This window comes from Gossypium arboreum, unplaced genomic scaffold, assembly GCF_025698485.1.
Source record: "Gossypium arboreum isolate Shixiya-1 unplaced genomic scaffold, ASM2569848v2 Contig00213, whole genome shotgun sequence".
Taxonomy (NCBI): domain Eukaryota; kingdom Viridiplantae; phylum Streptophyta; class Magnoliopsida; order Malvales; family Malvaceae; genus Gossypium; species Gossypium arboreum.
In genome coordinates this window covers 11,229-22,599 of record NW_026440330.1, presented here as the reverse complement: position 1 = coordinate 22,599, position 11,371 = coordinate 11,229, and the positions used below count along the sequence as shown (strand labels likewise).

The 11,371-nt window shown below is 50.5% G+C and overlaps 1 non-coding gene across 1 annotated transcript; it reads left to right on the top strand.

Annotated features, from left to right (window-relative positions):
- Positions 1-7,297: 7,297 nt before the first annotated feature.
- On the top strand, positions 7,298-7,451 carry LOC128288422 (5.8S ribosomal RNA). Its single transcript, XR_008278747.1, has one exon. It is a non-coding gene; the product is annotated as a 5.8S ribosomal RNA (ribosomal RNA).
- The last annotated feature ends 3,920 nt before the right edge of the window (positions 7,452-11,371 follow it).

Below are 11,371 nucleotides of genomic sequence, written 5' to 3'. Positions count from 1 at the left end.
TTTAAGTCAAATTTAAATTCTAACAGTGAGCTTAATCTGGACTATGTAGAGAAATGCATTTCAGGGACGGTAAATGACCGGTTGTTACAGGATTTTACAGAGAGCGAAATCATGAAGGCCTTTAGTCAAATGGATCCTAGGAAAGCTCCCGGAATTGATGGTTTGTCAGGGCATTTCTTCAAAGAAAATTGGGACGTTGTTGGAGCGGATGTTATTAATCTTTGCCTGGATATTCTTAGGGGTGTTAAAGATGTGGATTGCTTAAATGATACTATTATTGTTTTAATCCCTAAGGTTAAAGATCCTGTGGATATGACTAATTTTAGGCCCATCAGCCTATGTAGGGTGATTTACAAAATTATTACGAAAGTGCTTGCCAATCGGTTGAAGGAAACGCTTCCGTTATGCATCAGCCAAAATCAAAGTGCCTTTGTTCCGGGGAGGATGATTCACGATAACATTTTGATTGCTCACGAGCTTGTCCATTATCTTCAGAGTACGAAGAATGGTCCTAATAAAGGGTTTGTGGTCAAGCTTGACATGAGCAAGGCTTATGACCGGGTGGAGTGGAACTTTATCGAAGAAGTGATGAAGAAAATGGGCTACGCAAACGATTGGGTGTCGAAGATTATGAGATGCGTTAGATCAGTTCGTTATGTTGTCAAGTGCAATGCTATCCTCTCTGATACAATTATGCCGGAGCGTGGCCTGAGACAAGGGGACCCTCTTTCTCCTTATCTTTTTTTATTTTGCATGGAAGCTTTTTCTAAACTGTTATTTCGTGCTCAGTATAATAATATGCTTAAGGGAATTAAAGCTAGTAGAAATGGGCCCCGTATTAATCACCTATTTTTTGCTGATGACGCTCTTCTCTTTGTTCGTAATAAAAAAAGAGATGTTGAGGAGCTTGTGAGTATTATAGCTCATTTTAGTAGGGCTTCGGGCCAAGAGATTAATAAGGATAAATCCATGATTTTGTTTAGCCCTAAAACCCCTAGGATAGTAGACTTTCTGCTAGCTCCTTGCTTGGTATGCGGACCGTCAAAAAGCTTGATAGTTATCTTGGACTTCCACTTCCTGTTGGTAGGAAGAAATCTTTAGCTTTCACCGACATTATTAATAGGTGTACTTGCAGGTTAAAAGTCGGGTCAAAACACTTGCTTTCTTACGGGGGAAAGAGGTCTTTATCAAGGCGATTATCCGTGCCATTCCGCCCTATGCATTTTCTGTTCTTGGCTCCAAAGGGCACTATAGAGGAACCCATTCACAAATGGGAAGGATGTGGTGGACAAACAACGACAAGATGCGGGTTGGGCAATGATGGCGTGGCGGAAAATGTGTCATCCGGAAGGGTATGGGTGGAATGGGCTTTGAAACCTACATCTCTTTAACTCGCTCTTTGGGGAGACAGTTTTGAGACTTATGTCTCAACAGACACTCTATGTTTTAAAGTCCTATGTGCGAAGTACTTTCCTGAAGGGGACGTGTTCAGTTATAAGCGGTGCGACAAGCCTTCTTTCACCTGGGCAAGCATTGCCAAGGCAGTAGATGCGCTTAAGGATGGTTTTATTTGGCAAGTGGGAGATGGCAATGGGATTGATCTTAGACGTGCGCATTGGGGGCTGAATGGTATCTTTGGAGAGTCGGTTTGTCGGTCTCCTTTCAATGATAATGAAAGAAAAGTCAAAGACCTGTGGGACCAAGATAACAGACGTTGGAAAAGGGAAAGGGTGAAAGAGATTTATGGGGATTATTTGGGGAGTGCATATGCAATTTGCCCATTCCTCCTAATAACATTAAAGACACCCGGACGTGGCTCCAAAATCCGCATGGTAATTACACGTCCAAGTCGGCTTATTCTTGGTCGATTCTTAAGGAAGTCGGATTCGCCCACAGATTTTTTCTCGGCGCGCTTTATGGAAGCTTCGATGCTCCAAGATCAAAATCTTTAGTCGGAGGATTGGTCACAACATTCTCCCCACGCTCGACAACATTGCTCGTGATCCGCCGTGGTTTCCAAAACATTTGTCCGAGATGCAAAGATGAGAAGAAACGCTGATTCATGCCATGAAAGACCGTAAAAAGGCTCGTGAGATTTTGGTCACGGTGGGTTAAACAATAGATCGCTAATCGGGAATATACCAACCGATCGATTGGTTGGAGGATGTTTTTCGTGTTGTTGGATAAGAAAGTCATTGTTGATTTCTTAACTCGCTTTGGAACAAATTGAATGATAGAAATAATATGCTTTTCAAAGGAAAATGGATGCAAAGGTGATACCGGGAAAGGGTGACCATGTTAAGCAAGGACTTTCGATTTATAATCCGACGGAGCCATTATTCCTCCGACTCGACGATTAAAGAATGGAGAAAACCCCTCCGCTACATCAAAGTGAACGTGGATGTCAGCTGTTATTAATGGGAGCAAGGTTTGGGCGCCATCGCGAGGGACCAAGATGGCTTCGTTATTGGGGATGCTATAAGTTCGCTGATAAAGCTATGGATGTGAATTGGGCGAGTTGAAGCGCTTAAAGAAGGCTTAAACTCAAGGCTAGATTAAAAATCGCCGGCTTATTGTGGAATCACAAAGGCTTTGGGCTCACAATTCGGTCAACAAGAGGAATAAAGATATTATTGCTTTTGGACAAGATATTAAGCATACTTGTAGTGCTTTTAATTTTTTTGATTCTGTCCATGTTAATTGGATTAGTCGTACTAGCAATAATGCTGCTGATTTACTTTGTCACTTAGCCGTTAGGAACAAAGTTGATTTGTATTTTGATATGGATTATCCGACGGATATCCATGGTTTGATTATTAAAGATGCAATAAGATGAGGTTGACCTTTGGTCGTTTTCTTTCAAAAAAAAAAGAATGTCGCCTAGTAGCACATTGACCAAGTTCTTTTAGCTCTTTAGGGGGGAGGTGATATTGAGCGAACAGGGGTTGTCCAGGGCACTGCCCACACCCATCTCATGCCCAGACTCGGTGCCCCCCCATCGTCGATTAGGTTCCCGGCGGTGCTCCGACGATCCATTCTGGCGGTGGTCCAGCGAGCTTTCCTGGTGGTTCTCCGGTGAGTCATCTCGGAATATAGAAAATGATGCTACAAGTCGTTCTGGTCCCTCCCCTTTCGAACCATCCTGGTCCCTCCCCTTTCGGAACAAGAGCCTCAGGCACCTTGGGCCCTTGGTCGCACTGGAGCATCAGGCACCATTGGTAACCTAGGACCTCGATGGTGCCGGAGCATCCGCACATTTCTGCTTGGACATGCTGGAGCCTTGGACGCATAACTAGGCCACCTAGGACGTCAGTGGTACGAGAGCCTCGAGCAGCATCGGCACCTTGGTGCCTTGGATATGCAGGGGCCTCGGACACCATCGGCAACCTAGGCCCTTGGTCGTGCGGGAGCCTCGGGCACCATCGGTAACCTAGGCCCTTGGTCGTGCGAGAGCCTCGGGCACCATCGGCAACCCACGCCTCGGTCGCAAGTGAGCCTCGAGACACCATCGGAACCTAGGCCCTCGGTCGTAAGTGAGCCGGGACACCATCGGCAACCTAGGCCCTTGGTCGTAAGGGAGCCTCAGTACCATCGGCAACCTAGGCCCCCGGTCGTCAGCGGAGCCTCGGGCACCATCAGCACCCTAGGCCCTGGTCGTGCGAGAGCCTCGGGCACCATCGGCACCCTAGGCCCTTGGTCGTATGAGAGCCTCGTAACCATCGGCACCTGGGCCCTTGGTCGCAAGGGAGCCTCGGGCACCATCGGCACCTTGGTGCTTGGATGTGCGGAGCTCGACACCATCGGTAACCTAGGCCCCGGTCGTGGGGGAGCCTCGGGCACCATCGGCACCTTGGTGCTTGGATGTGCGGAGCCTCGACACCATCAAGAACCTAGGCCCTTGGTCGCACGAGCCTCGGGCACCATCGGTAGCCTAGGCCCTTGGTCGTCAGTGAGCCTCGCACCATCTGCACCTTGGTGCCTCGGATGTCGCGGGAGCCTCGAGCAAAGATTGGCACCTTGGTGCTTGGATGTGGGAGCCTCGGACACCATAGGCAACCTAGGGCGCTATCGCATGGGTGCCTCGAGCGCAAGGGCACCCCGGTGCCTCTGACAAAGGGCTAAAGAAAAGTGTCCCCGCTTCTGCATACGAATGTTGCCTGCAGCAGATTGACGGTTTTTTAGCTCTTTAAGGGGTAGAGATCTGCTACCCCGATGTGGCCCCCTCGAACCCGAGGTAGGGTAGGCGTCTGCAGCCCACTGGGCCTGATAGTCCCACAATGACTCACCAATCTGGTGGGTTGATTGTCGGGCGCTTAGTGGTCGGGTGATGATTTTCCAACCCACAAGCCCGTGCCCTATAGAAATGTAGCCAACCACTTCAGACCAAGTTCCCTATATCGGGCAAAGATCTCCGGGGTGGCTTATGCATTGCTATGGGCTCGAGATTGGCTTGCCCATTCTCCCCATCATGTTAGGGATTTGCTTGTGCCTCCCAAGTCGGCGACCCATTGGTGCCTTGGCCTTGCCAAGCCCTTGCTCGCTCGTCGTCCGTGACCCCAGCATCAAGTCCCTTTGACTAAGAACGGCACACCGGGGGCGAAGTTGAGTTTGTAGGCTCGGCCTTGGCTCGACCAAGTCCCAAAGGGATTTTGTCCCTTGTAGTTCTCGTGCTGCGCTTGTGGTGTGCCTCGCTTCATTGTTCCTTCCGCCTCCCCTATCAATACATTGGTTGGGTAGGTTGTTGGTCGGTGTGCATGGGTGCTACTACTAGTACGCAATTGGCATATGAGTAGTGTTTTGGTTGTGTGTATTGGCAGGCTCCATGCTACCCACATCGAACTGTCGAGCCACACTCTCTTCATTGAATCCTTTGTTCTAATTGAACCCAAGGGGTGCGATCGGGATCCCGTGTTGCGCACCTAAGCCAGATGGAATTATGGATGTGTTGTCAATCTTCTCCATCTCGTGTCTTTTGGGCTGCGTCGTGGACCACAATCGTGCCTCGTGTCCTGAGTGTGCCCCTTAAATCGGTGTGGCCTCGCTGCATTGCAATCGGTGCTCGCTTGTGCTTTCTGGATGCGGAAAATATTTTTGAGAGTAGGGTTTAGGCCCTTGTCTCGATGCCTATGCATTTTGTCTCTTGACACCGACGATGCTCGTGCTCTGTTATGGCCTCTTCGCTGCTCATGCGGCATGTTGAGAGCCATGCAAAGGTCGACATCGCAGAGGAATGCTACCGGTTGATCCCGCCAAGAGTCATATGCTTGTCTCAAAGATTAAGCCATGCATGTGTAAGTATGAACAAATTCGCATCGTGAAACCGCGAATGGCTCATTAAATCGCTTATAGTTTGTTTGATGGTATTTGCTACTCGATAATCGTAGTAATTCTAGAGCTAATACGCAACAAACCCCGACTTCGAAGGGATACATTTATTAGATAAAGGTCGACGCGGGCTTTGCCCGCTGTTCGATGATTCATGATAACTCGACGGATAGCACGGCCTTTGTGCTTGCGACGATCATTCAAATTTCGCCTATCAACTTTCGATGGTAGGATAGTGGCCTACTATGGTGGTGACGGTGACGGAGAATTAGGATTCGATTCCGGAGAGGAGCTCGAGAAACGGCTACCACATCCAAGGAAGGCAAGAAAGCGCAAATTACCCAATCCCGACACGGGAGGTAGTGACAATAAATAACAATACCGGCTCTATGAGTCCGTAATTGAATAAGTACAATCTAAATCCCTTAACGAGGATCTATTGGAGGGCAAGTCCGGTGCCGCAGCCATGCCAAATTCCAGCTCCAATAGCGTATATTTAAGTTGTTGTCATTTAAAAGCTCGAGTTGGACTTAGGGGTGGTCGGCCGGTCCGCCTCACGGTGAGCAACTCGGCCCGCTCGTCCCATCGCCGGCGATGCGCCTCGGCCTTAATTGGCCAGGTCGTTCCTCCGACGTCATTTGTTACTTTTGAAGAAATTAGAGTGCTCAAAGCAGCCTACGCTTGTATAGATTAGCATGGGATAACATCATAGGATTTCGATCCTATTGTGTTGGCCTTCGGATCGGAGTAATGATTAACAGGACACGATGGGGCATTCGTATTTCATAGTCGAGGTGAAATTCTTGGATTTATGAAAGACGAACAAGCTGCGAAACCATTTGCCAAGGATGTTTTCATTAATCAAGAACGAAAGTTGGGGGCTCAAGACGATCGACACCGCCCTAGTCTCAACTATAAACGATGCCGACCGTGGATCGGCGGATGTTGCTTTTAGGACTCACGCAAGACCTTATGAGAAATCAAAGTCTTTGGGTTCCGGGAGTATGGTCACAAGGCTGAAACTTAAAGAAATTGACTAAGGGCACCATCAGAGGGAGCTCATGCTTAATTTGACTCAACACGGGAAACTTACCAGTCCGTATATAGTAAGGATTGACAGATCGAGAGCTCTTTCTTGATTCTATGGGTGGTGGTGCATGGCCGTTTTAGTTGGTGGAGCGATTTGTCCGTTAATTCTGCTAATCTAACGAGACCTCACCGCTAACTAGCTACACGGAGGTGATCCTCCGTGGCTAGCTTCTTAGAGGGACTATGGCCTTTAGGCCACGGAAGCTTGAGGCAATAATGTGTCCGTGATGCCCTTAGATGTTCGGGTCAGCACGCTGCGCTTAATCGATGTATTCAATGAGTCTATAGCCTTGGCCGACAGGCCGGGTAATCTTTGAAATTTCATCATGATGGGGATAGATCATTGCAATTGTTGGTCTTCAACGAGGAATTCCTAGTAAGCGCGAGTCATCACTCGCGTTGACTACGCCCCCGCCTTTTGTACACACCGCCGTCGCTCCTACCGATTGAATGGTCCGGTGAAGTGTTCGGATCGCGGCAACGTAGGCGGTTTGTCGCCCGCGACGTCGCGAGAAGTCCATCAACCTTATCATTTAGAGGAAGGAGAAGTCGTAACAAGGTTTCCGAGGTGAACTCCGCGGAAGGATCATTGTCGAAACTCGCTTAGTAGAACGACCCGTGAACGCGTTGTATACAACATCGGAGGTGGTGCGGGTGCATCGTCGCTCGCTGCCATCCCGCGTGTCGGAGCGACCGTCCTGCCGCCCCTCCGCCCATTGGGTGGGGTGAGATGTCGGGATCAACCTCTTCGATGCAAAACGAACAAACCCCGCTAATCGCGCCAAGGAATCGAAATGAAAAAGGGACACATCTCTCGCCGCCGCACCGTTCGCGGTGTCGATGCTTCAAAGATGTTGTTCTTTTGTCCCAAAGTATATAGAACGACTCTCGACAACGGATATCTCGGCTCTCGATCGATGAAGAACGTAGCAAAATGCGATACTTGGTGTGAATTGCGTAATCCCGTGAACCATCGAGTCTTTGAACGCAAGTTGCGCCCTAATCCATTAGGCCGAGGGCACGTCTGCCGGGTGTCACGCGATCGTCGCCCCTATCCAACCCGATCCCCGGGACTCGGTTGGACATGGCGGAAATTGGCCTCCGTGGCGCCATAGCTGCCGTTGGGGGTCGGAGCCCTTAGCGAGTTCTATCGGGTAAAGCCAATGATTAGAGGCATTGGGAGCGCAACGCCCTCGACCTATTCTCGGACTTTAAATAGGTAGGACGGTGCAGCTACTTCGTTAAGCCGCCCACGAATCGAGAGCTCCAAGTGGGCCATTTTTGGTAAGCGAATCGGCGATGCGGGATGAACCGAAGCCGTTACGGTGCCCAACTCGCCGCTAACCTAGAACCCACAAAGGGTGTTGGTCGATTAAGACAAAGAGGACGGTGGTCATGGAAGTCGAAATCGCTAAGGAGTGTGTAACAACTCACCGCCGAATCAACTTGCCCGAAAATGGATGGCGCTTAGCGCCATGACCTATACCCGACTGTCGGGTAAGGGCCAAGCCCCGATGAGTAGGAGGCGCGGCGGTCGCCAAGAAACCTGGGCGCGAGCATGGCGAGCGGCCGTCGGTGCAGATCTTGGTATTAGTAGCAAATATTCAAATGAGAACTTTGAAGGCCAAGAGGGAAAGGTTCCATGTGAACGGCACTTGCACATGGGTTAGTCGATCCTAAGAGACGGGAAGCCTGTTCGATAAGCGCTGCTCAACATGTGAGCTTCAAAAGGAATCGGTTAAAATTCTCGAACCGACGCGCGGCCGACAACAACGTTAGGGAGTCCGGAGACGCCGGTGGGGGCCTCGGGAAGAGTTATCTTTTTCTGCTTAACTACCGCCCACACCGGAAACAAATTCGGCCAGAGGTAGGGTCCAGCCGGAGAAGAGCACCAAGACGTCGCGTGGTGTCCGGTCAGGTCCCGCGCCCTTAAAATTCAGAGGACCGAGTGCCGTCCGCGCCCGGTCGTACTCATAACCGCATCAGTCTCCAAGGTGAACAACCTCCGGTCAATGGAACAATGTAGGCAAGGGAAGTCGGCAAATGGATCCGTAACCTCGGGAAAAGGATTGGCTCGAGGGTTAGGCACGGGGTCCCGATCCTCAACCTGCCGATCGCCGGCATCGCCGAGCTTGCCATGGGCGAGAGCGGGTCGCCGCGTTTGGCCGGGATGGATCGAACGGCTCCTTCGGGGCCTTCCCGCATTTAACAATGACTAAGAACCGGTACGGACAAGGGAATCCAACTGCTTAATTTAAACAAAGCATTACGATGGTCCTGCGATGCTCACGCAATGTGATTTACGCCAGGCTCAATGTCAAAGTGAAGAAATTCAACCAAGCGCGTAAACGGCGGGAGTAACTATGACTCTCTTAAGGTAGCCAAATGCCTCGCCATCTAATTAGTGACGCGCATGAATGGATTAACGAGATTCCCACCGTCTCGCTTCTACTATCCAAAGAAACCACGGCCCGAGTGGAACGGGCTTGGAAGAATCGATGGGGAAAGAAGACCTGTTGAGCTTGACTCTAGTCCGACTTTGTGAAATGACTTGAGAGGTGTAGGATAAGTGGAGCTATCGGGCAAATTGAAATACCATTACTTTTAACGTTATTTTACATATTCCGTGGATCGGAGATGGGCACGGCCCTCTTTTTGGACCCAAGGTCGCTTCGCCTACGATCCGGCGGAAGACATTGTCGTGGGAGTTTGGTCAAGCAGACATCCGTTAAAAGATAACGAGGTGTCCTAAGATGAGCTCAACGAGAATGTAAATCTCGTGGAATAAAAGGGTAAAAGCTCGCTTGATTCTCGATTTCCAAAGACGAATACGAACCGTGAAAACGTGGCCTATCGATCATTTAGACCTTCGGAATTTGAAGCTAGAGGTGTCGTAAAAGTTACCACAAGGATAACTGGTTTGTGGCGAAGCCGCTCATAACGACGCTGTTTTTGATCCTTTGATGTCGGCTCTTCCTATCATTGTGAAGTAGAATTCACCAAGTGTTGGATTGTTCACCCACCAATAGGGAACGTGAGCTGGGTTTAGACCGTCGTGAGACAAAGTTAGTTTTACCCTCATCGATGGCCGCGTCGCAATAGTAATTCAACCTAGTACGAGGAACCGCTGATTCGCACAATTGGTCATCGCGCTTGGTTGAAAAGCCAGTGGCGCTGGTTACCGTATACCGGATTATGACCGAACGGCTCTAAGTCGAATCCGGCTAGAAGCAACGACGCGCCTGCGTCGCCGATTGCCGACCAGCAGGGGCCTTTGGCCCCAAGGGCACGTGTCGAGGTGCAGCGATCGCGGCGACAAGTCGCGGCACCTCCTGGAGTTTAATTCCCACCGAGCGCCGGTAGAATCTTTGCAGATGACTTAAATACGCTGACGGGTATTGTGGTGGCGAGTGGCCTTATCGCCACGATCCACCGAGATTCAGCCTTTGTCGCCGATTCGCCCCTCCTCTCATCTCCCTTCCGATCCCCATTGTTCTTTTGCACGCCCCGACCTTGGGGTCCCCAAGTGGGGACTTAGTGTAAGGAGTTAGTTAAACACTTGACGTTGTCACCCCCTCCTAAAATCCGCACAACGGGGCTATGGTGGTGCGGGTGCGAGCTCCCAACCGCTGGTGGTCCGCACTTCTTCAATTTTCTGCGCCAGTTGTGCCATGCCATGCCATACTTCATTCGCTTCTTGTATTTGTTCTTTGTTTTGGGCCAATGTAAAAATTTCTGTTAAACACTTGGCCGTGCCGCCCCCTCAAGAAACATGGCCCAACGGGGGCCGTGGTCCAGGCACTTGTTCAATTTTCTACCGTGCCATCATGCCATATTTCATTCGACTTCTTGTATTTCTTTTGGGCCAACAGAAGAAATTTTCAATTAAAAATACCAAGTGTAAGTGGCGTAAAAAGATTACCCCTATTTCAGGCATGTACGGGAACCTCGAGAAACATCCACAACGTAGGCCATGCCGTGGTGCGGGTCATCAGGCAACACCGGCACCTTGGTGCCTCGGATGTGCGGAGCGTTGCTATTGAAAAATGTGTCCTGCTTCGCATATCCGAACTCTATCCTCGCTTTGCATATATGGATGTCGACTGGTAGCACATTGACCAAGTTTTTTTAGCTCTTTAGGGTGGAAGTGATATTGAGCAGCCAGGGGTTATCCAGGGCACTGCCCACGCCCATCGCATGCCCGGACGTCGGTGCCCCCCACCACCGGTTAGGTTCCCGGCGGTGCTCCGACGATCCATCCCAGCGATGATCCGGCGATCCATCCCGGGATATACAAAACGGCGCAACGAGTCCCTCCCCAATCCCAAAAGGTAGAATTCAGATACCGTTACATGTTCGGTACCCAATAATGGCTGAACCGTCCCAAAGCTAGAATTCAGATACCATTGTATGTTCGGTACCCAACAATGAATGAATCGTCCCTGTCCCTCCCCTTTTACAAGAAGAGCCTCCGGCACCTTTGGCCCCCGGTCATACGGTATCCTCGTACACCATCGGCAGCGTGTGCCATCCCATGGTGCGGGGCCATCGGGGCGCCACCGGCCCCTTCGATGTGTCGGAGCATCGGGCAGCATCGGCACTTTGGTGCATCGAATGTGCGGGAGAGTCGAGGACCAAAGCTAATTTTGGGCCCCTGTTAGTGTTGCCGGACCATAAAGCGTCCCCCTGCTTGCATACATGAATGTCGTCTGGTAGCACATTGACCAAGTTTTTTTAGCTCTTTAGGGGGGAGGTGATATTGAGCGAACATGGGTTGTCCAGGGCACTGCCCACGCCCATCTCATGCCCAGACGTCGGTGCCACCATCGCCGGTTAGGTTCCCGGCGGTGCTCCGACGATCCATTTCGGAGGTGGTCCGGTGAGCTTTCCCGGCGGTACTCCGGTGAGCCATCCCGAAATATAGAAAACGATGCTACAAGTCGTCCCGGTCCCTCCC